This window comes from Brassica napus, chromosome C5, assembly GCF_020379485.1.
Source record: "Brassica napus cultivar Da-Ae chromosome C5, Da-Ae, whole genome shotgun sequence".
NCBI lineage: Eukaryota > Viridiplantae > Streptophyta > Magnoliopsida > Brassicales > Brassicaceae > Brassica > Brassica napus.
Genome location: NC_063448.1, coordinates 29,062,574 through 29,089,510, shown reverse-complemented (window position 1 = coordinate 29,089,510; position 26,937 = coordinate 29,062,574). Strand labels below are relative to the sequence as shown.

Here is a 26,937-nt window from a genome sequence, read left to right as displayed (position 1 = left end):
ATTTTACAAGCCAGAGTAGCTTATAAAATACAAATCCATTGCTAGAGAAATATAAGAGTAGTGAGGGGATCGTCTAACAACAACACGTCTCCATCCTGCATAGCTAAACAAGAACAAGGTGTGTTAAACATTGGAAGTTTTGTTTTTCATGAAATTGATTTGTAAAATTTGTAAAAAATGTAACGCCAACGCAGCCGGTGTGTGAAGCTGGCCATGGTTACATGACACCAAAGTTACCAGCATCGGCACACCAATGGAAATAATCCCCAAAAGTAAGGCCAAGTTAGCCCGCCAAATGAGCAAGCACTTACGACAAGCTAATTAACATTCACGCAATCAAGAGGTGAGTTCTCATTTCTAAAAAAATCAACTCACCACACCATCGACCCTACACTTACTCACCTGTTGTTTTCTTTTTAAAAACACTGCTGTAGACCAAAAGATAACTAGCAAAACATCAGAAATGGTTCGCAACGAAGCTATGCTATATTTTAATCAAATAGAAAACAAATTCATTTGAAGCATCTTATTACTTATCAACTCATCACACCATCTATCCTACACGTACATGTTTGTTTTCATTTGAAGCCACACCGTTTACATAAAAAATAAATAAAAATTATTATCTGTCTACTTTTATTAGTATATAAATAAATCATTGACTAAACTAAACTACATTTCATGATATGATATGAACAATTCAATCACATGTTATTAAACAATATAATTCAACTCTTTGGCATAACACAATTAGCAACTCTATTCTCAATAAAAATAATACTCCCTCTGTTCCTGAAAGTAAGATTTTATAGAGTATGCACGCTTATTAAGAATTTAATAAATGTTTATAATTTAATTTATTTTTTACTTTATTATACACTTTCCAATAACTTTCCATCAATGAAATTTAATCAATTCAAATATTCTCAATTAATGTTCCTCAAAAGTATAAAAAAGTACCTTAACAATATGGAAAATCTATCTTTGTGGAACAAGAAAAAAATCTAAAACATCTTACTTTCGGGAACGGAGGTAATAATATATAACAACAAAAATTCATAATAAAATTATACAAACAGTAAAATTTCCGCGCGAAGCGCGGACAAACCACTAGTAACTCAATAAAACAATAACTCATTGCATTTATGGACCCCAAATCTAGTGATAAAGTTATAGACTAGTTGTAAATGCTCCAATAAAAATTGATTGTCTCCGAATGACTACATCAAATTGCTAATTAGTCTAAGGCACACATTAACTATGATTCCTGTGTTAGTTCCAAGTATATAAGGATCTTCATAAATGAAAAGGTGGCCAAACTGAATAAACAAAGGATTTTGAATGATCCGTAAATGAAATATTAAACATGACAAAGAAAAAAATTCATGTACATGTGAAAATGAAAATATTTCAATAAGTCATGTCATGTGTGGAAGAAAAAAAACATAAGAAAATTGACTTTGGTAATATGTTTTCATGAGTAGCAGTAAATATGTGGAATGTGAAAACAAAATTATAAACATAGTTTAGTGTCAAATTAGAAATAAGCAATATACAAATAGTTAAAATCTCTTAAAAAGAGATAAAATCTGCATCAGCATTCTCTAACCAGAGAAAAATAATTGAGCTTTTGTGCAAAATAAAGTTGAAAATGAAACTAATTATGAAGGGAGTCATATATCAAAAATATTTTTTGCGCCGAGTACGAAAAAAATATATCAAAAAATTAATTTAATTTATTTTAAAATTATCATATAGGTTTGTTCTTAAGATATCATATTTAAAATAATAAGTAGAAATATTGATCTCTTTCTTAATTATAAAATATGATTTCATATGAAAAAAAGAAAGTCATAATAGTATTTTTGTTTTATAAAAAGACATCAATAAGTCATATGTACATGTATGTATAGTACATATGTTTAGAAAACTGTATGTGAAGAGATTTGGTCTCAAGTCAAAATAAACAAAAAAAATCTTTTATGTCAAAAAAGAACCAATGAACCAAAAGTACACTAACCCTAAATATTATAAAAAACTAAACAAGATTATTTGTTACTGCACTCAACTTCTATAGATGATACACATGATTGGAATGCATAATATGAAAATTTTGCTTCCATGGAGAGGAATATGATAATTTGGGTGATTGTACTCTCTTTCTTTTCTATGGTGTTTATACCACTAGTTTTTTCTAAAATTTTAACAAGATAACGAACATGCAAATTATAGACAACTACGGGGGTATTATAACTATAAAAATAAAAACTGTACCACCATTCTAAAGCCATTTTCATACAATAATGACATCAAAAATTAAAGAGAACGATTATGATTAGTTATCAGAAAACATTTAGAAGAATGATAATCTAAGTGTTCTACAAATTTATCTTAGTGAAGATTTCACATACATATTTACCAAGGATTTTCTGGTTACTATTTCGAGCAGTTAGATCATTATATTGTATTGTCATCTCAAAGATCTCGAGTGATGTACTTATGAGAAGAAGTTATATCATTATATTGGATTACGCCATTTCAAAGCTGGTACTCAAATTACTAATTTTTAAATTTTAAAAAATTTCATAAGAACGAATGAATATAATTGAACTTGTAATACATTTACTAGGAAAAATATGTTTATTCATCTGGAGAATATGAGATTTTCCATTTCGAATAGAAGATATAGATTTTATCTTGCCAAATAAAGGTGAAAGCACAAGAGATTAAGTATTTGATGGAGAAAATAGATAACATTGAAGTAAGATACACTTGTTTAACAAAAAATGATAATAACTGAATAATAATACAAGGTTAATTAAGAAGAATAGTTGAAATAAAAAAGCATTCATAGAAAAATCATGGAAATAACCCACAAATCATATCAACGTATACTAAGTGGGGGGGGGGGGAGGTTATTAGTTGTTGTATTTTAATGGATTTGATTATTCGATCTAAATCTAGTGTTATTGGTTCTATGATTTTCAAATATGTATTAAAATTATGTGTTATTGGTTTAATGATTCATAAATTCTATATCAAGTGCTATTCAATCGTACGGATTTACTAATAAATTTGATTTTATAATGGATTTGAATGAATTTTTTTGGATTTTTTTGTTAAAAATACAAAGACTCAAATCCGAGGGAAAACCTCTGGATTTGTAAATACTAATCCGAAAAAGTTTAAAAATTTGTATATTTTACTTGAATTTATAAATACTACATGGATTTCTAAATCAGTCAAAATATATAAACCAATAACACCTCCTAAAGATATTTTACAAAAAAAAACAGAATTTAAAATATGAAACCAGCCCCAATGCCGTCAAAAAGCTTTAAAAGAACCACAAAATGCACAAAGAACTGATAGCAAAGAAATCTTTTATTGATGTAAGGAATGAGAAAGAAGAGATAGTAAAAGAGTTTGAAAGTATTGATTATTGGCTTCTTTGCCTTCATGTGCCATCATAATTAATAGACTACCTCCACTTTTAGAAACTAATTTCTATTTCGATTTTTTCCCTGCTCCTACATCTCCAGCTTGTCTGTAACTTTGTAAAACTGTATGAAATTTCACCTTCTTTTACTGTTCGTTGCAGCATGCATGTAGCTGTGTCAGTTATCTCTCCTACCTATTCTCTACTAGACCGCTCTCTCATCATCTCTCCTACTTGTTTATCATCTTTCTCTTCTGATTTTATTTCTTTTCCCTTCACTTACGAAACACATCCTCTCTAGTTATTATACAAAACTCTATCGTTCTACATCCATTTCACTTTTATTTTTCACCATCTATTTAATATGTAGCTTTAAATCTCCTTACCGATTGGCATTTTCTGGCGATTTTAAAGACACTGCAATGTTGATTTCCTAAGTCGGTGGTGAAATTAAAATACAAGGTACACTATTTTAATTTCTATTGGTTTTTTTTTTTTTTTTTGTTTTTAAATCAAAACATCTTTATAGTCGAAATAAATGGAGGAGAACGGCATCTCAGATTTGTTTGAAATCTTTCTTGCACTACTTTTTCATATTATGTTCTTGATCTACCCGCCGTGAAAAAGATTTTTACCAAACTTGATTAGAACTAGGTGAAAGTTGCGCCAGGTCTAGGGTCGAAGCAGTTGATGAAGTCGCTTCCTAGTATTGGGACGCTGTTAAAGAGTGAAGCTGAAGACAGAGAGGAGACGAGTGAGTTCGTGATGTTATTTTTTGTTCAAAGCTCTATGTAAAACGAGAATGACGAAGAAAAATACTTTAACGGCTGAGTTCTTGAAGTTGTTTTCCGATGTGGATAACTTCTATGTTAGTCATTATTATATCGATTATTTGATATTATTTAGATTTCAACAAAATTTATGCCTTATTTCAATATTGGGGATACATGTTTTTATAGTTGTTACAGACATGTACCCCAAATTGTAAATGGTTGAAAGTTGTCAAATGGTTATATACATAATTTGTTAGCTGATACATTGTTAGGGACATGTTTTATTAGATGATATTTGATTTATTATTTGATACATATTTTATTAGCTGATACACGACGTAAGAGTAAAGATTTATTATTCGCTAGTATGTATGCTATTGATTCTTTTAACATCAAACAAATAATTAATTTGTTAACAAAACATATAGCTGTTACATGGTTTCTTAGATGTTACATAGTTTGGATATATGACATGTTAGATGATACAATATTTTGGGTACACGGTTTGTTAATTGATAAGTTAGTTATTATCTGATACATATTTTGTTTGCTGATAAACGATGTATGACTAAAGATCTATTATTCACTAGTATGTATGTTATTGATTCTTTTAACATTAGAAAAATAATTATAACTTGTTAACAAAACATGTAATTATTACATGGTTTCTTAGATGTTACATGGTTTGGATGCATGACCTGTAATATGATACATTTTTTTGGGTACATGGTTTGTTAGTTGATAAGGGAGTTGTTATCTGATACTTGATTTGTTATCTGATATATGATTTTGATGCCAAAATTAAACATTTATTATTATGTATGTTATCTTGTAACTCTAATTTTAGAGCCCCAAAATTTTGATGATCTTCTCTTCTGTATCTCGTTTTTGGCCACCATTTTTCGAGATTTGAATCTTTTTTTCTCAATATTTGGATCTTTTAGCAATATTTTTTGAGCCCCAAACTTTTGATGAATCGTTTTGGCCATCATTTCTCTAAAATTAGAGTTAAAAGAGGTTAGACTTTTAGGATGAGTTTATATGGAAGTTTCGATTTGTCAATCAAACTGAATAAATTTGAAAATGAAAATTGTATCATGGAGAAGAAGAAGAAAGAAATTAAGTGTTTTACGGTAGAAAAATGCAGGTGAAAAAAAATGAAGAAAGAAAAAATGAAAAATAAGCTACATGTTTGCCTTTGTGTAAAACGAAAAAGAAGCAACATGTAAAAAAAAAAGAAGAAGTAAAAGAAAAAAAATGAGGCTGGAGGAAAGAGAATATTAGAAGAAAGAAAATACCACAGGGAAGAAAGCGTTAGAGGAATGAAATAATAGCACTCTGACTTCTCTACAACTCTGCAACGAACCGAACGTTGTGCCAGACGAAGAAGGGTGCTTTCGTCCAATGTCAAAAAAATTGTGTGTCTTGGGCCTCGGCTGTCACTCAGAGTGTAAATCTCCAAAAAAATTTTTTTTGATAATACAGGTAATCCGGACATCCCGGAGGGAATCCGACTAGCGCCTAAGTACACCTCCGCAGAAGGCATCCTGGAGGGCCGTCTTTTTCACCCTATTTTAATCGACGGTAGCCAGCGGGATTCGAACCCGGGTAAATCTCCAATTTGAGCATTTGTGGGTAATCCACTAAATTACCTTTGAAAGTAAGGTTATAGAACAAAATAGGAAAATATAAATACTCTCTACATTTATTGTATGAAAGAGAATAGGAAAACGACATGATGATTATTTCAAGGACACCCATCGATGAAAATTAGAGATTGTTGATTTCAGTTTAGTGAATACAAGTATAATATATAATCAAATTAAAGAAGATTATCCAATATTGGTGATATCATGGATAAGAGAATTATCAAAAATAATTGCAAAAATAAAAAATGTGAGTCTAAAGACTGCGATGAAATATTCACTTGATAAACATATATATGATATTGTAGTTTTCAAACTGTTATGATAAAATAAAAATTTATAATGGAAAAGTGATATGAATCTAAGATAAAGAGACTTGTGATATAATATGAAAAGAACTTGTAATTCTTGAAATATCAATTGATAAATCATAAAAGGCAATAGAGTTTAGAAGTTATGAAGATTCAACATGAACTTTATAATAATAAGTGTTATGTATCTAAGTCAAAGGATGTTTTTAAAATATAATACTATGATTGGACATGAACTTTATATTATAAAATATATATAAAAATAACTCACAAAAATGTTTTTAAACGAACGTAATTTATTTAATTTATCTAGATTTAAAATGTATAAAGTACTTAGTATTTCTTACTATTTTATTTAAAATTATTCTTAAAAAAGCTTATTTTGTATATTTTATTTAATTTATCTAGATTTTCAAATCAGCAACATATATTATGTGATTGAATTATATATGCATATATTTTGAGAAGTAAAATACTTGAAAATTATCTCTTACAAAAGTTTATGTCAATTTATATGTGCAATTGTCACATTGTCTTTTCATTTGACAATTTTATTTGACTTAGATATACAACATTTTATTCTTGTAAGATTTTTGTAATCCACATGCATTTATACATTTAAGTAGTAAAATCTAAAAATAGTTACACATGTAATATAGCTGAAGCAAGGATACGACCAACTTTTCAAAAAAGTAGGTCGCTCTATTGTTTTCTTGGGGGATCCAATTAAACAAGATTGATTCGAAACAAATAAAAATGATATAAGTCCACCACAATATCATACAATTTCAAGGATACACTATCTGTGTTAATCGAGTTGATTATCTATTGAGAGTCTGATTCACATTGAAAGTTGCCGACCCATCTCCTTGGCCTTGTCCACCACCTCACAAAGTGCCAATCCCTCTGTGACTAACGGCGTACGAAAATATGGGAAGCTTGTTGAGAACTTGAGCTGAGTACTATGCTTTTTCAAAGTCCATCTAAACATGCAAATTGTGAATCTCTGTGCCAGGCCGCATCTGATTTGATTGCGGTAGTATCTAGGCACTCTTGTCTCAAGATTTCTATTCTTCTAGTCAATCGAGTTTTCATCGGTTTTCCGCCCAACCACTCTCTTGCTGCTTAAACGTTTTTGAACAATACCTCCTCTACTCCACTTATTTTCACATTAAACACCATGCTATTGAGAGATGTCTAAATCACCAAAGAATCCATGGAAACAATTGTCCAGACACAATCGTAGAAGGTGGGAGGCAAGTTTTATCATAGAGATTCATCAATATAGAGCTTAAATATAAAATTTCTCTAGTCTCAACTCCATGCACAAAAAGGGTGCCTCCCAAACATGTTGCGCAAACGGATATTGAAAAAATAGATGAGTTATAACTTAAAGATTACCACAGCATTTGCAGTCTTGATTGACATCATTTCATGAAAAGTTTAACTTTGGACACCATATAAATATTCAAAACACTCTTGGACCAGTAAGAAGATGGGAGTTGCTGGTTATTGTTATGATCAAAGCTAGAATTGACTGCCACCATATAGCCATACTTAGCAGTCTAGTCTCTTGATTTTGTACCATGCCAAAAAATCTATTCGGATCCACACATTGACTAGGTTTAATGCTTAATATTGTGTTTGCTTCTCTGAGAAACATTCTTTAACTTTGTTCTTGTTCAAGAAGACAAAATCTGGAAAAATAGGTCCGCCACAACAACATCACATTCATCTTCTGGTGCTGATCTCATTGGATATGATTTCTGTGAGAAGCTAAGCCAAGAATCTTTTCAGGCTTTGATAGATATTTTGTTACCCACGACTCATCCCATGTTTTTCAGTAACAGGTCTTAACCCACCAAAATTCTCCTCCCACTACAAGAAAACGTGCCCATAACAACGAACATTTACGACGAAAATATTTCGTCGTAAATTTACATGGTGTTTACAACGCAGTTACGAGGAATCCAACTTTCGTCGTAAACGCCATGTAAATTTACGACGAATAGTTTTCGTCGTAAACTCTATGTAAGTTTACGACGAATGTACGTGGAATGAGAAATACGTCGTAATCATTACATCGACATTACAACGAAACATGTTACCGTTATATTTAGGTGAAAACGTGTATTCAATGTGCTTTAACTTACCTAATTTCGTCGTAAAGTCGTTGTAAATAATATGTTAAAACCATGTAAAATCCATGTAAAATATTCCTTGTAAAATGGTTGTTATATTTCAACTACCCAACTCGAAAATTTCTCTATATATATGTCATTTCCCACAACTCTCTTCCTCACAACACACAAACGGGAGAAAAAAAAATCCGAAAAAAATCCGAAAAAAAAAGATTTCAAAAAAAAATCTAAGAAAAAAATGGCCGGTGGCGGTAGTATTTACGAGTTACGGAGTTGGATGTATTTGCACAAAGATTCCGACGGGAGGGTGACGAACACATTTCTGAGCGGGCTAGAGACATTCATGCACCAAGCGGGCTGTATACCGATCACACAGGAAAGCGGTAAGATGTTCTGCCCCTGTCGGAAATGCAAGATTCAAAATTTGCACGTAGTGAAACTGTATGGAAGCATTTAGTAAACAGAGGATTTACACCACAGTACTACATTTGGTATCAACATGGAGAGGGTTATGGGGGAAATGAAGCTAGTAGTAGTAATAATAATTTTGAGGATGGTCATCATAGTGAAGAACCGAATCATTTGCATAATGAATATAATTATCATCAAGATCATGAGCAGATGGTAGATCATGATAGGATTCAAGATATGATTAGTGATGCATTTTTAGAAACAACTACAACAATAGCTGATGGAACTGGAAATGTAGAAGAACCTGATTTGGATGCAAAAAGGTTTTATGAAATGCTAGATGCTGCAAATCAACCAATCTACACTGGTTGTAGAGAAGGTCTCTCTAAATTGTCTCTAGCAGCTAGGATGCTGAATATTAAAACGGATCATAATTTACCTGAGAATTGCATGGATGCATGGGCGGAGTTGTTTAAAGAGTATTTGCCAGAAGACAACGTGTCTGCTGAATCTTATTATGAGATTCAGAAATTGGTTTATAGTCTTGGGTTGCCTTCGGAGATGATTGATGTTTGCATCGACAACTGCATGATCTACTAGAAAGAAGATGACAAGTTAGAAGAGTGTCGATTCTGCAAAAAACTACGATTCAAACCGCAAGCCCGTGGGAGGAATAGGGTACCGTACCAAAGGATGTGGTACCTACGAATTACAGACAGATTGAAAAGATTATATCAATCTGAGAGGACTGCTGCGTTGATGAGGTGGCATGCGGAACATGTCCAGAGAGATGGTGAGGTTGCACATCCATCAGACGCAAGAGCGTGGAAACATTTCAACAAGGTACACGCAGATTTTGCTACAAATATTCGGAATGTCTATCTTGGGTTATGCACCGATGGATTTAGTCCATTTGGAATGTCTGGTAGACAATATTCTTTGTGGCCAGTCATTCTTACACCGTACAATTTACCGCCGGATATGTGCATGGAACAAGAATTTCTATTTTTGACCATATTAATCCCTGGGCCGAAGCATCCAAAACGGTCTCTTGATGTTTTTCTTCAACCGTTGATAGAAGAGCTAAAGCAATTGTGGTCAAAAGGGGCGAGGACGTACGATTGTTCCTTGAAAAACAATTTTACGATGCGAGCAGTTCTGCTGTGGACGATAAGTGATTTCCCTGCTTATGGGATGTTGTCTGGCTTGACAACACATGGAAGATTATCTTGTCCATATTGTCTTGGATTGACGGATGCTTTTCAACTGAAGAATGGTAGGAAGAGTTGTTGGTTTGACTGTCATCGTCGCTTTCTTCCACTTGCCCATCCGTACAGAAGAAATAAGACATTGTTTCGGCACAAAAAAATTGTCAGAGACGGTCCTCCTCCATATCTCACCGGCCAGCAGATCGAAGCAGACATTGATTATTACGGAGCTCAGGAAACAGTTAAAGTTGGAGGAAATTGGCATGTTCCTGGAAATATGCCTGATGGGTATGGTGTGTCTCACAATTGGCATAAGAAGAGTATATTTTGGAAGCTACCCTATTGGAAGGATCTTCTCTTACGCCACAATCTGGATGTCATGCATATTGAGAAGAACTTTTTTTAGAGCATCATGAATACATTACTTAACGTCCCTGGGAAGACAAAAGATAACAAAAAGTCAAGGATGGACTTACCTGATATTTGCTCAAGAAGTGAGTTACATATTAAGAGCAATGGAAACGTTCCTGTTCCCATCTTCCGGTTGTCATCAGAAACCAAAACAACCTTGTTTGACTGGGTTGCATCAGAAGTTAAGTTTCCTGATGGTTATGTTTCAAATCTGTCAAGATGTGTTGAACGAGGTCAAAAGTTCTCCGGAATGAAGAGTCATGATTGTCATGTGTTTATGCAACGACTACTTCCATTTGCTTTTGCCGAGCTCCTTCCAGCAAATGTCCACGAAGCACTTGCAGGTAATTATAAATTTATAATATATATACATATGTTATGAAATGTTATTAATTTGATTACTTTTGCAATATACAGCCATCAGCGCTTTTTTCAGAGATCTCAGCACATGTACGTTCAAGGAAGAAGTCATCGAACAACTTCATCATAACATTCCGATCATATTGTGCAACCTGGAGAAGATATTTCCTCCTTCATTTTTTGACGTCATGGAGCATCTAGTTGTACACCTACCGTATGAAGCATTGCTTCGTGGACCTGTTCACAACGGATGGATGTATCCGTATGAGCAACAGATGAAACATTTGAAGGGGAAAGCAAGAAATTTTGCAAAGGTGGAAGGTTCAATAGTTGCGGGGAGTTTGACAGCCGAAACATCTAACTTCACATCATACTACTTTGCTCCAACTGTTCGTACGAGGAAAAGAGTTCCTAGAAGATATGATGATGGTGGAGTACCGACATCATATCCAATTGATGGTGTTCCTGACATTTTCTGCGAAATTGCACGGTTTGGTGGTAAAACGAAAGAAGTATGGTGGTCATGTGAAGAGGATAAACATAGTGCCCACATTTATATTCTGCTCAACTGCGAGGATGCAGTGACCCGTTACTTTGAAAGGTAAATATTTTTGTGAATGTTAATTATATGAATTGAAGTTAATTATGTATGACCTGATTATTTGTTTAATTTGCAGCATGTTTGTATCTCAAGTTGAAGAAGCAATACCAGGAATATCTGCAACTGATGTGGACACACGTAAAGATAAGCACTTTGTCAAGTGGTTAAAATCACAGGTACGTAATATATCTCATACATTGATTAATTAAGTAAGTGTTTTGATACTTCAATATTAATTAAGAATAACTGCTTTTTGCAGGTTGATTATGATGATCCTTATTATCCCGTATGGTTTCACGAATTGGTTCAAGGTCCAGTTGCAAAGGTCACCACATCACCTATGTATTTCACACGAGGATTTACCTTTCACACATACGAGTATGGGAGACATCGGGCAACGAGTAACTACGGAATATGTGTGAAAGGTGAAACAGACTTTTACGGGATCTTGCAGGAGATTATTGAAGTGGAATTTCCGGGGTTATTGAAGCTAAAATGTGTCCTCTTCAAATGTGAATGGTTCGATCCTATTGTGAACCGAGGGATTCGGTATAACAAATTTGGTGTTGTGGATGTCAATTTTGGGAGAAGATACAACAAATTTGAGCCTTTCATTTTAGCTTCACAAGCCGAGCAAGTTAGCTTCCTTCCTTATCCTCGGCTTCGAACTTCCGGGATAAACTGGTTAGCTGCTATCAAAATTACACCTCGTGGACGCATTGTCGCTGGAGAAGAACCGCCCTTGCAAGAAGAAGACGCTATCAATGAAGTTGAGGTACCAGAACAACCAACTGATGAAATCCTTTTGATCTACCCGCAAAACTTTCAATATGAAGATATTCCCGAAGATGCGACAGATGAAGCACGTGAAGACGAGTTCGAGAGAAGCGACGATGATGATTGTAATGATAGTGATGAGAACGAAAACGATTTAGAGTGATGTAATATTGATGAAAACGAAAACGATTTAGAGTGATGTAATATATGTCTCTGATGTGTCGAGTTTTAACCCGATTATCTAACTGCAAGTGCACAGTAAAGTACGCAATAGTAATGCGGGATCGAATCCACAGGGACCGATGATCACACGTAGAGTTGCAGACAAGTTAATAGCTACAGCGAACGAAGATATATTTTTGATGTTTTTTTATTTAATTTTCTTTAGTGTCACAAAACATAAACAAGCTGTAAAAAGATGATTTAAACGATTTGAAAACTATTTTAAAACAAACGTTGGGCATTGGGAATTCTCAGGGATTTCTTTTTAATCAAGATACAATTAATGGCAGACACAGGGATATATTAAGAACCGTCTAGAACTCAAACACGATATTAGAATTAACCTACTTCCGTAGCGCTAATTCTCTATGTTATAGAAATCTCCACACTAACTTCCGCTGAGTTTCAATTTCTAAACAAGCATTAAGAACAGGTTCAATATGTTCACAAAGCGCAATAACATCAACTTCCGAGGGTTAAGGACACTTTGCTCATCTAAAGTATTTTCGGAAGTTCAAACAATCACTTTCGGTGCATCAAACAATCTGATATCATGAACTAAGTGATCAATTCAGTTCAAGCAGTAAGAAATCCATTAGATGAAGAACCAAAACGTAATCCCTTAGTCTACACACGTTTTATGAATCAAAACATCAAGAAATCCCCTATGAGAACCCCTAAACCCAACTAGATGACTACTCACACATAACTAAGCAAGAACAACACGATTTTGATGAAGAAAACATGATAAGATTGTATTAAAACAGAGTAAAGGTTCAGAAGATCTTCTCCAAATGGTTTTGAGATGAACTCCTTTACAAATCTTCACAAATCACACAAAACAAGTTACAAAACTCTCAAATCTCTCTCAAGAACTTGTAAATCTCCTTCTTGGTCGTCTCTGGTCTTTTCTGTGTCCCAAAAGTCGAGTTCTCTTTTCCATTATTGAGGGGAGTGGGTAAAAAGGAGTGAAAAGCTCGTTGGTGCGTGTGGAGCCCGTAGAGCGTGGGATCGGTCGATCCACATTGACCGGATCGGTCGATCTAGTGCATGAAACCGTAGCGACAAGTTCTGGTCGCTACGCATGTCGCTACAATTCACGGCTTTTCTTCTTAGCTCTGGATCGGTCGATCCACAGACAATGGATCGGTCGATCTATGTCCTGTGCGATCAATACTTCTCATTCGGTCCATTGTTCGGTCCATCTTGCTTCTGAATAAATCCCGAATGCGTTCTTTTCTTGCAAGCTATCTAGTAACCTGCATATTACACTTAAGAACACCAAAACGCATCAAATAGACCAAAACATTAATTAAAACCGACCATTTAATTGCTCCAAAACGAGTTTAAAACCGTTAAAAACACGGAATATCAACTCCCCTAGACTTGAATCTTTGCTTGTCCTCAAGTAAAGAGGATTAAAATTTGGGAGCTCACTAACCCTCAGTAGACCTTACCTTGTGATTTCGCTAACCACTTAAATCAGAGACTGTCAAGGCATTCATTCCAAATCCCCACCAAGACCGCGCAAACCTTTCCATATTTCAGACCTGCAAGTCTCAGTTTCAAGTAATCAACTCTTTACATTCATTAAAAAGGGCGTGACCTTTCCACCAAAGATATCTCCATCAGGTATAACGGGCTCGGTGTTTGGGAGGCTGTTTTAGTGTTTAATTAGGTGAGGCTCAAGTGTTTGTGGGTATCAGCGATAACAAAAAAATGCAAAACATTATGCAAAATCGCTGGAGAAACCGAGTATATTGATAACCACGTTTTCGAACTGCTCAAGTCTCAAATGATCAAAACCCATCAAATCTCAAACTCTAACCCCAAATTTAAACAACGCATCATCTCTGGTACACAAAATAAAAATAAAATGTCTAAATCAAATCTACTGAATGAGATATAAACATGAACTCTTTTTTTTTTTTTTTTTTTTTTTTTTTTTAACGAAAACTTATACAAACCGAAATCGAATATATACACTGCGATGCAATCACACACTTACAACACCCAATTTTTCTATTTACACCTCTAGACACACAGGTCCGTGTCTAACCACCTAAATGTTCCGATCCTACCTAAGCAGTCGGATGAACCATGTCTACCCTAATCTCTCCATTGTTTTTGCACATGTATGCACATATGATCAGTGTGTAAGAATGCATGGAGATGAAATAAAAGGGTAAGGTGTAGGTGTGGTACCAAACTATTGATGAGTCTGGCCATTCAGGATTATTAAAGAGTGGTAAAATGTGGTAAAGAAAATCCTGAATGTGTATATGGTGTACCGTTTCCTGATGTTGATTCCTGGTCAAAAGAAATTAAATTCATTAATGGTCAAAAATAGTTGAGTCGATTACAATTCACCGAGACTTGATAAAAGATTTAAGGAGAGGTTGTTTGGTCAAGTGGTTCCTCGGTTTGTCTGCGCTAACAGTCCTGAAAAATGGCCAATATGAAATGTAATGCACAACACACAAGGAAATAGTCTAATAATCATCACAGGGTCTGATAAAAATACGTAGAGAGTTTTTAAAACACAAGCAAATCCGATAAACTAAGAAAATAAAAGAAATAATAGCAATATGGTACATAAGTAGCATCCTCCCCCAGACTTACTTCACACCGTCTCGGTGTGAAAATAATTCCAAGAGAGATTACCGATCAGGCGTTGCGGTCAGTGCGCCTCTTCGAGCGCCTCTCCAATGCTCCATCATCATCAGAGTCCTCCGCTGCCTCAGGTCCAGCAGCGGTGTCGTGAGCGCCTGAGTCGTCATCGCTATCTCCAGAAACAGCTGGCTGTGATGCGCATCCCTTCTTAATGTTGCAGATTCCCTTCCACATCTTCAGCAGTATGGAGTTGTTGGTTTGATGGCTCTTGATGGACCAAGCGTTGATCTCAGCAGCGGATGCAGTAGCGGGAGGTGCTGGTGGCAGCATATACGGAGTGAAATCCGTGGGGAAAAGACTTTCCTCATCTTCAGGCTCCTCCTCTATATCATCATGTGGTGCCTGCTGGTGTGTCGATGATGATGCGACTCCTTTCTTCTTCAGTGTCGCGGGTCTGGCGCAGAGAAATGCAGGCGGTGGTAGAAATATGAGAGCACCTGGATCAGTCAGCTCGGTGATGGCGGTATAGGGTAGTTTGACAAATTGCTCTCTCCCTTGTGGGTCATGGAACTGGTAGATATGAGGGGCTGACTTGTCGATGCTACCTCGCCAAGGGCCGGTGAGGTAGTGGCTGCTAATGAGTGCTCTCATGTCGAAAAAGTTCTGATGCATCCCCTTCTTATCCACCACTCTGTCAAAGGTGGAAGAAACACTCCACATTGCCTTAAGATCCGTGTGATAACCGCTCCAAACCCACATCTCTTCGTGTCTGAAACTTTGAAGTACGCAAGCTTCTCCGCGATCACAGCTCCTATGTTTATGTCCTTCCCGCTAACATAGGTAATGTCTGCGCCCTGAGGCCATAGGTGTCCAGCCCCGATGAACAGAAGAGCTAGCTCATCTTTTGTCACTGCAGCGGGTTCTGTCTTTCCATAGATAACACTGCTGATCACTCTCACTGCATATCGCAGAACAGGGCTACGAATTCTAGCTTGCTTGGCCTCTCGAGAGATGAAGTTTCCTGAAGCGATGAATTTCCAGAAATCATTGTGTTCCGGGAAGTCAGGAACACAAGATTGACGTCCTTTCCCGAACCCAAAGACGTCGCACAGCTGAAAGATGGTCATGGAGTGGAACTGCCTGTTCACAATGAAGGAGAACATTGCCTTATCAGCTACCGGGTTGTCCTCGTCAGGATGGTAGAGGCGGGCTGATGCGAGGAACTGCCTGGTCAAATCAGCATAGCAATCACAGTGAAGATCGAAGATGTCCCCAGGCCAATCTTCTCGAACAAGGCTTCAATATCCTCGGTTATCCCCAATGCATCTGTAGTGTCTCTGTGAGCGAAGCGCGACGGACATATTTCCACTCCCCTCATCTGCTCGTAGAAATCATCATCATGTATATCCCACTGCTGGGTTATCTCTCGATTCGCAGGATGAGACCTATCCGTCTTTCGGAAATTGCCCTTTGTGCTGAGCCTAGCAGTCTGTACCGAGGAACTCCCACGCTCACCCTGCTTCTTCTGTCTCTTAGGCATTATCTGCAAAATTAATTCATCAAAACCCAAGTAAGAGACAAATAGAAAAACACTCTTATAAAATCAATTCTGATCAATCCCCTAAACATGTAAAAATTTAGCACACATCTCTTCTCAAAACTCAAGATAACACATCACACTCCATTCCAATTTTCGTTTTTCAATTAAACTCCAAAATTAAAATTTTTATTTTTCAGTTCCAAATTCATAATTGCTTAAAGAAATCATGCTGCAAAGTGTTAATCATCATGAATATTCAAGCATTTCATTCAAACAATTAGAATTTCAGTTTTAATTTGAACTTTTATCAACATTATGACCATTGGAAATTATTTCTCTAAAATCTCAATTCAACCCACGAAATTGGCAATCAAGGTAACCCATGAGTATAATCATCACAAATAAACCATCCTAGATGCCATTCCATTTAGAATTCGGAGATTCCCCAACATCAAACCCTAGGGCGATTTTAGATTCCAAAATTAAAGAGTCATACCTGTGTCTTGATGAAAACTGATGGTAGAAACGGATAGAGCTTGAAAAACTAATGAGTTTAGCACCAAGAATTACAAAAATCGGATGAGAGATGATGGAAATCGAATTTGGTGTTCTTGAGAGGTTTGAGAGAGTTTGAGAGGAGAGGAAGATGAAATGATATGTGTTTTGATTGATATTTTAGCGAGTTGGGTGTTTTGTGGGTGTTTTCCGGTTTAAATTAAGTGAAATCAAACCGGACAATACTTACCTTAGATCGACCGATCCTACGCGTATGGATCGACCGATCTTATCCTGAGATCGACCGTTATGTTTCTTTAGGATCGATCGATCTCTGCCTGATCGTGATACATGCCTGAAAATCATCTAAAAACACAACCAAAAATCAATTCACACAAGAAAACATAATCACAAAAGAGAAAGAAAATCAAACCATGTGGGTTGCCTCCCACTCAGCGCTTGTTTAAAGTCGCGAGCCTGACTATTTTGTTGTCCTTAGGCGAGATCAGGTTCCGATAAAGGAATGTTGGTTCCTTCTTCGGGTTTTGCATCTGTGAAGTAAGGTTTTAGCCTCTGCCCATTGACTGTGAACTTCCTCCCATTCTCTTCCAAGACAACAGCTCCATAAGGTCTAACCTCTGTGATGGTGAAAGGTCCGGACCAACGAGACTTAAGCTTTCCAGGAAATAGCTTGAGTCTAGAGTTGAACAGAAGGACTTTGTCTCCAGCAGCGAAGTCTCTCGGGATTATCTTTCTGTCATGCCACGCCTTAGTTCTTTCCTTGTAGATTTTGGTGTTCTCATAGGCGTTCAACCGAATCTCGTCCAGCTCGTTCAACTGAACCATCCTCCTTTCTGCAGCGGTTTTAATGTCGAAGTTCATCAACTTCGTTGCCCAAAAACCACTGTACTCCAATTCCACAGGTAGGTGACAAGACTTTCCATAGACCAGATTAAAAGGAGTGGTGCCCAAGGGAGTCTTGTAGGCGGTTCTATACGCCCATAAGGCGTCATCAAGCTTCACAGCCCAGTCTTTCCTTGTTTTGCCTACAGCCTTCTCCAAAATCCCCTTGATTTCTCGGTTCGATATTTCAACCTGCCCACTTGTCTGAGGATGATAAGGTGTAGCTACCTTATGCTTTACTCCATGTTTCTTCAGCAGTTTATCGAACGTCTTGTTGATGAAGTGAGAGCCTCCATCACTAATAACCACTCTCGGGATCCCGAATCTTGGAAAAATGACTGTCTTGAACATTTTCTTGACAACACTAGAGTCATTTGTCTTGCTGGCTACTGCTTCCACCCACTTGGAGACATAATCAACCGCAACCAGGATGTACTCATTTCCATAAGAAGATGGGAAAGGGCCCATAAAATCAATTCCCCATACATCAAAAACTTCAACTTCAAGGATGAAATTTTGGGGCATCTCATTTCTCTTACTGATGTTGCCCTTCCGCTGACATGCATCACACTTTGAGACAAACTCATGGGCGTCTCTGAAAAGTGTAGGCCACCAGTAACCAGCCTGCAGGACCTTAGAAACCGTCTTGAATGTTGCAAAATGGCCTGCGTATTCTGAACTGTGGCAGTGGAAAAGAATCCCTTGCATCTCATTCTCCAGAACACATCTCCTGAATAAACCATCTGAGCATCTCTTGTAGAGGAAGGGATCATCCCAGTAGTAGTGGTTCACATCTCTCATGAACTTCTTCCTCTCATACCCCTTCAGGTTCGGTGGTTCAATTCCAGCACATAGGTAGTTTGCAAAGTCTGCAAACCATGGGAGATCATCCTGAATTTGTCTCATGACACAGCAATCAGCCTGATCCAAATACTCATCCTCCAGCAAGGTGATCACATAGACATTCTCCTCGGGTAATGTATCATCCAGTGGTGTTTCAGCTTCCACTCTCATTCGGGAAAGATGATCTGCCACTCCATTTTCTGCTCCTCTCTTGTCTCTGATCTCAATATCAAACTCCTGTAGCAGTAAGATCCACCTTAAGAGTCTCGGTTTAGCATCTTTTTTCGTCATCAGGTACTTCAAGGCTGCATGATCTGTGTGCACAATTACTTTCGAGCCCACCAAATAGGACCTGAACTTCTCGAAAGCATAAACTACTGCCAGCAACTCCTTCTCAGTGGTAGCATACTTGATTTGAGCATCATCAAGCGTTCGGCTGGCATAATAGATCACATGGAGTTTCTTGTCTTTTCTCTGCCCCAAAACAGCTCCAATCGCGTAATCACTTGCGTCACACATTATTTCAAATGGCAAGTCCCAATCTGGTGGCTGCACAATGGGAGCACTGACTAGAGACTTCTTGAGAATCTGAAACGCAGCGAGGCAGTCAGCATCAAAAACAAACTTCGCTTCTTTGCACAGCAGACGGGTGAGTGGCCTCGCTATCATAGAGAAGTCTTTGATAAACCTCCTGTAGAAACCGGCATGTCCCAGAAAACTCCGAATATCCCTCACTGTCCTAGGAGGCTGTAGGCTGGTCATAACTTCAATCTTTGCTTTGTCAACCTCGATACCCTGCTCTGATATCCTGTGACCCAAAACAATGCCATCTTTCACCATGAAATGGCACTTCTCCCAATTTAGCACCAAGTTCTTCTCCTCACATCTTTCCAGCACCTTGCACAGATTAGCAAGGCAGTCGGTAAATGAAGAACCGTAGACTGAGAAATCGTCCATAAAAACCTCCATAATGTCCTCAATAAGATCAGTAAAGATCGACATCATGCATCTCTGGAAAGTGGCAGGAGCATTGCACAATCCGAAGGGCATTCTCCTGTAGGCAAAAGTACCGTATGGACAGGTGAATGTTGTCTTCTCTTGGTCCTCTGGATGAATGGGTATCTGAAAGAACCCGGAGTAGCCATCGAGAAAACAGTAGTAGGGGTGGTTGGCTAGTCTTTCCAGCATCTGGTCAATGAAAGGAAGTGGGAAGTGGTCCTTCCTTGTGGCTGAGTTTAGCTTCCTGTAGTCAATGCACATCCTATGCCCTGTGACTGTTCTGGTAGGAATCAGCTCAGCCTTCTCATTTGTGATGACAGTGATGCCACCCTTCTTAGGAACCACATGAACCGGGCTCACCCAAGTGCTGTCTGAAATTGGGTAGATCACCCCTGCACTCAACAGCTTTAGAATCTCCTTTTTCACAACTTCCATCAGTTTGGGATTCAGTCTTCGCTGGTGCTCTATGGACGTCTTTGACTCATCCTCCAAGTGAATCTTGTGCATGCAAAGATCTGGAGAAATACCTGTAATATCATCCAAAGAGTACCCCAATGCTTTTCTATACTTTCGCAATTTTGAAAGAAGCAAAGCGGTCTCCACATTATTCAGGTTAGCACAAATAATAACAGGATATGTGGAATTCGGTCCCAAGAATGCATACCTCAGCCCAGCTGGGAGGGCTTTAAGTTCCACCTTTGGAGCATTCTCCTCACTCCAATCTGGTTGGGAGGATGACGGTTTGACGGTTTTATCGGTGCCTGAGTCTTCAAGGCTGACATAGGCGACATGCTTCTCAATCGGTGAGGCTGAATCCAAAATCTCAGAAAATCCAACCACTTCTTGGTTCATGAACCCGAACTCACTCTCCCTTTGGGTCAATGCGACTTGTAGAGGATCATCAGTGTGCAACTCTTCATCCATTTCCTCCACCAGTTCAGTCAATGTATCAACCCAGAAAGTCTGTCCATCAATAGTCGGATTTTTCAGCACCTTCTCCACATTGTATCTCATCGCCATGTCTCCTAGACGTAAGTCTATATGCCCATTCTGTACATCAATCATGGCTCCAGCAGTAGCTAAAAACGGTCTGCCCAAAATGAGAGGATCTTTAGGTTCCTCTTCCAGCTCCAGAACTACAAAATCGGTAAGCACATATCCCTTTCCAACACCAACAGGGATGTTTTCTAGTACACCGACTGGTCTTCGCACTGATCGGTCAGCAAGGACCAAGGAGATCCTTGTAGGTTTGTAGTTCGTCATGCCTAGCCTCTCAGAGACAGAGAAAGGCATTAGGCTCACTCCTGAACCCAGATCGCAGAGACTCCTCTCAAAGGTAAGTGATCCAATGCGGCATGGTAGAACAAATGCTCCGGGATCTTCACGCTTTTTAGGCATGACATTTTGTAGAACTGCGCTACATTCCTCATTGAGCATCAACACACCACGCTCTAGGCTCATCTTATCGGTAAGAATCTCCTTCATGTACCTTTTAAGAGAAGGTACCATCTTCACCGCTTCAACGAATGGCAATCTCACATGTAACTCCCCAACAAGGTTCTTTAGCTTCTCGTACTCACGTTCTTTGATCTTCTGCCTTGGTCTGGATGGGTATGGAGCCTTAGGAACATAAGCAGGAGGCGCCACATACACCTCTTCAGGTTCAGAGGAATTTGGCTTCGTTGACACGGGATCGGTCGATCCACATGGACCGGATCGGTCGATCTCCGTCCCCTTGGATCGGTCGATCTGTTCCTGAGATCGGTCGATCTTTTTCTTATTCGATCCCTCAATCGTTTTTCCACTCCTAAGTGTTACAGCATTCACAAACTCCTTGGGATTCGTCTCTGACTTCCCTGGTAGAAATCCAGGTGCTGTTCTGCTGCTGGAGGCGGTTTGAGCAACTTGCTTTTCCAAAACTTTCAAATGGGTGTTCAAAGCTTCAAACTTCCCATTAAGCTCTCCATACATGTTATCCACCTTGGTGTTTATCTCTGCAGTGCTATTCTTCTGACCTTCTAGCACCATTTGCAGCATCTTCTTAATTTCGTTATCCTGAGAAGACTGTGACGAAGAGGCATTCCCTTGATTCTGGTAGTTGTTGTACTGCTGCCTTTGCTGAAATCCTGAGTTGCCCGAGTTGTTCCCCTGATATTGATTTCTGTTCTGATATCCTTGGTTGAACACACTCTGGTTCTGATTCTGGTTCTGCCTGTTTCCTGCCTGAGGGTAGGACTGATGTTGTGGATTCTCCACATTGTTGCTCCGGTAAGACAGATTATTTTGCTGATTTTGACTCCATCCAAGGTTCTGATTGTAGCCTCTGTTGTAGTTTCCTTGACCACCAATGTAGTTCACATCAGCTTGCATATCATCTGAATCATCACCAACAGTTTCTTGTGAGGAACGATAGCCTTGCTCCTCCACAAATTTCACAGATTTCTGATCTCTCTTGAGAAGCATCTCAATCTTGGCATTCAGCTCATCTATCTTCTTGGATTCATAACCAACACCCTTCTGGCTGGTGTCAAACCTTGACTTGCGGTTTGCTTTGCTGGATGACAGGTTGTTCAGCAAGGTGTAAGCTTCTTCAACAGTCTTGGTCATGAAATCACCATTACTTGCTGTGTCCATGGCATCTTGACTCTCTTCATGAACTCCATTATAGAAAATGTTCAGCAAGCTCACATCAGTGTAACCATGGTGAGGGCAGTCCTGTGTGTACTCCTTGAAACGCTCCCAAGCCTCATGAAAGCTTTCTGAATCAAGCTGCTGAAAGCTTCCAATTCTGCTTCTCAGATATGTGGACCTTGACTTGGTGAAGAAATGCTGTAGAAAAGCAGCTCTTGTCTCTTCCCATGTAGTAAGAGATCCTGGAGGGATGGACTTTAACCATCTGATAGCTTTATCAGCTAAGGAAAACGGGAACAACCTGCATTTCAAAGCGCCTTGAGGAACTCCATTATGTCTGCTGGTGTCACAGACTCGCTCAAAATGCTCCAAGTGATACATCGGGTCCTCAGACGGGTTTCCATGAAACGGATTTTTCTCCACCAAATTAATGAGACCAGTCTTGATCTCAAAGTCTCTTCTCTCAATGGGAGGTGGGCGAATCCCAGAACGATCGGCATAGAATGCATCTGGTGTATCATAATGTGCAAGCGTCATCCTAGGCATGCCATAGTCTCCAGCCTGTTGTCTTGCAGCTACACCAGCCTGCTGATTATCACCAGCATTGTTGCCTTCTCGTTCATCTACAGGAATTGGATTTTGCGGGTTGTCCTGAAACTGGTCTTCTTGGTGTTCAGCCATTTCAACCTCTTCAGCGGACTCAAGTCTTTTCTTTTTCACTTGTCTCTCTAGGCGGCCGAGCTCTAACTCCAAAGGTATTAAATTCGATGATCCTTTGCTTCTAGTATGAAATCCGCTCATTCACCTGAAAACACAAACAGAAAGAGAAAGACAGAAACATTAGACAAAATAAAAATGCTATAGTCTTAAACTGATCATTAACTCTAGGGTGACCAAATGGTCCCCGGCAACGGCGCCAAAAACTTGATGTGTCGAGTTTTAACCCGATTATCTAACTGCAAGTGCACAGTAAAGTACGCAGTAGTAATGCGGGATCGAATCCACAGGGACCGATGATCACACGTAGAGTTGCAGACAAGTTAATAGCTACAGCGAACGAAGATATATTTTTGATGTTTTTTATTTAATTTTCTTTAGTGTCACAAAACATAAACAAGCTGTAAAAAGATGATTTAAACGATTTGAAAACTATTTTAAAACAAACGTTGGGCATTGGGAATTCTCAGGGATTTCTTTTTAATCAAGATACAATTAATGGCAGACACAGGGATATATTAAGAACCGTCTAGAACTCAAACACGATATTAGAATTAACCTACTTCCGTAGCGCTAATTCTCTATGTTATAGAAATCTCCACACTAACTTCCGCTGAGTTTCAATTTCTAAACAAGCATTAAGAACAGGTTCAATATGTTCACAAAGCGCAATAACATCAACTTCCGAGGGTTAAGGACACTTTGCTCATCTAAAGTATTTTCGGAAGTTCAAACAATCACTTTCGGTGCATCAAACAATCTGATATCATGAACTAAGTGATCAATTCAGTTCAAGCAGTAAGAAATCCATTAGATGAAGAACCAAAACGTAATCCCTTAGTCTACACACGTTTTATGAATCAAAACATCAAGAAATCCCCTATGAGAACCCCTAAACCCAACTAGATGACTACTCACACATAACTAAGCAAGAACAACACGATTTTGATGAAGAAAACATGATAAGATTGTATTAAAACAGAGTAAAGGTTCAGAAGATCTTCTCCAAATGGTTTTGAGATGAACTCCTTTACAAATCTTCACAAATCACACAAAACAAGTTACAAAACTCTCAAATCTCTCTCAAGAACTTGTAAATCTCCTTCTTGGTCGTCTCTGGTCTTTTCTGAGTCCCAAAAGTCGAGAGTTCTCTTTTCCATTATTGAGGGGAGTGGGTAAAAAGGAGTGAAAAGCTCGTTGGTGCGTGTGGAGCCCGTAGAGCGTGGGATCGGTCGATCCACATTGACCGGATCGGTCGATCTAGTGCATGAAATCGTAGCGACAAGTTTTGGTCGCTACGCATGTCGCTACAATTCACGGCTTTTCTTCTTAGCTCTGGATCGGTCGATCCACAGACAATGGATCGGTCGATCTATGTCCTGTGCGATCAATACTTCTCATTCGGTCCATTGTTCGGTCCATCTTGCTTCTGAATAAATCCCGAATGCGTTCTTTTCTTGCAAGCTATCTAGTAACCTGCATATTACACTTAAGAACACCAAAACGCATCAAATAGACCAAAACATTAATTAAAACCGACCATTTAATTGCTCCAAAACGAGTTTAAAACCGTTAAAAACACGGAATATCAGTCTCTGATGTTGTATTTCTCTATTGTAACGTATGTTTAAAGAAATATTGTTTTTTTACCATCCTAATGTATGTGTAACAAATGTTGTTTTATATAATATGTATTTGTGTTAGTTTTAAAAAGATTATTTGGAGTTTTAGGGTTTTAGAGTTTAAGTTGGAGAAAGAGCACAAAGTAGTAGAGAAGAGATATGATGTTAGATGATATGTGACTTTGGGGTTTAGGGATTTCATTCTCGGTGTTTAGGGTTACGCGTTGTAAAATCGTCGTAAATGGTTATCTATTCCACGTAATTTCGTCGTAAATAGAAAAACGCGGGCCTGGTAACTTCGTCGTAAACGCGGGCCTGGTAAATTCGTCGTAAACCGACGTTTCGACGTAATTTTGTCGTAAATCGAAAAACGCGGGCCTGGTAACTTCGTCATAAATGAAAAAACGCGGGCCTGGTAACTTCGTCGTAATATTACGTCGCGTTTACGACGAATCCTTTTCTATATATTGAGACGCCGAGACGAGGCTGCCTCGTTCATTTCTCCCAAACTCCTCTTCTCTCCCTCTAAGGTACATTCTCTTTCCTCCTTTTTTTTTTTTAAGTTAGTTTAGGTTATTAATTAGTTAGGTAATTAGTTTAGGTGATTATTTAGATAATTAGTTTAGGTGATTAGTTAGATGACGGAATACTATAGTTTAGGTGATTAGTTAGGTAACGGAATAATTTTTTTATTATGTCGTCATAATTGATTAAATTTATTTAAATTTTTTTTAGATGGCTCCTAGAAGGAAACCAGCAGCACCTACTTATGCCCAGTTGTTTGGCGATGGTTCTGGTACATCTTCTTCCGGTCTATCGTCTTCCGATGCAGTTCCAGACTCTCAGACTTCTCAGAGAGTTTTTTCGAGTCCCCCTCTTCCACCGCAGATGCCTCCACCTCCTCCTCCAGCGGCTGCACCTGAGCCTGTCCCAGAAGGTGCCGTTCATCCGGATTTGCGTGTGCCTTCATATGCTCCCTTCGCGAGATATACGGTGGAGGATTTGCTTGCCCAGCCTGTACGGGAGGGTTTGGATGTTCTAGACCCCGATAGACCCCGAGGAACTTATTGGTAAGTTATTAATTTTTATTACTTTAAAATTTAATTAATTTTTATTTTCTAACGGTTAAATTGTTTTTTTTCAGGTTTGGGGCTAACAACCGTGTTAGCCGGAGCGTTTCGGCGACGATTAAGGGTTACTATGACGGGGCATACCCGAACTGGAGCAAGACACCAAATCACGTTAAGATCACGTGGTTTAAATGTTTTGCGGTAAGATTTTTAAATTTAATTAAATTTTCACTTTTAAATATATATATATATTTTTAATATTTATTATTAATTGTAATTTTTTTAAAAATTTTATGTTTCAGCAAAAGTGGCATTGGTCTTTCGGAATCACCGAGAGGGTGAAGGCGGAATTCGTTGCAAAGGCAAAGATACGCCTCTGCGACACAGTCTCTGATTGGAAGGACAAGTGGGAGATCTACGGGTATGAGGGAAAGCCCACTGAGCTCACGACGGATGTGTGGGATGGCCTCATCGCCTATTGGGAGCACCCCTCTTCGATCAAAAAGGCCAATTCGTGCTCGGCTTCTCGAATGACGAAGGATAAAGATGGTCATTTGCCCATGCTTCACAGAACCAGACAAAAACCTCATGCAGGAGTCCGTCTAGAAGCTGTAAGTTTTGTTTTAAATATATATTTTAAAATATTCAATTAATATAATTTATAATATTTAATTTAATTTTTTTTTGTAGTTCGAGAAGACGGGAGTCTTACTTTCTCTGTCTGACCTATTCAAGATGACTCACGCCACATCCGACGGAGTTTTTGTGGATCCTGCATCTGAGAAACTCTTCCAAACAGTGGCTGGTCGGATTGAAGAACGGGAGACGCAACTAACCCAGGAGTCTCCCGATGGATTACCAGTCACATTGTCCACCGAAGAGGTCGACAGAATCTTCGAAGAGGTACAACTTAAAATTTTTGTTTACATTATTTTAAATAGTTTAACATAATTAACTATATTAATATATGTTTTGATTTTATAGGTGGCTCCTAAAAAGAAGGGACGTATAGTCGGTATAGGCTCTGTTGACGAAGTTGCCAGGCAACTTCGTCATACACTTCGAGACGGGATGAAGAGACTACTCAGATGAAGGCTCGAATGGATAGCCAGCAGGTTCGTTTAGACTCTCTTGAGGATTTGCTAGACGTGATGGCCGTGGGAAACCCGGTTATGCAGAGAATGTTGAGTGAGAGACGAGCCGC

General features: G+C 38.2%; 1 non-coding gene across 1 annotated transcript; it reads left to right on the top strand.

Moving 5' to 3' along the window:
- Positions 1 to 22,388: 22,388 nt before the first annotated feature.
- LOC125588094 lies at positions 22,389 to 22,495 on the top strand. The gene has a single exon (XR_007324491.1). It is a non-coding gene; the product is annotated as a small nucleolar RNA R71 (small nucleolar RNA).
- Positions 22,496 to 26,937: the final 4,442 nt, after the last annotated feature.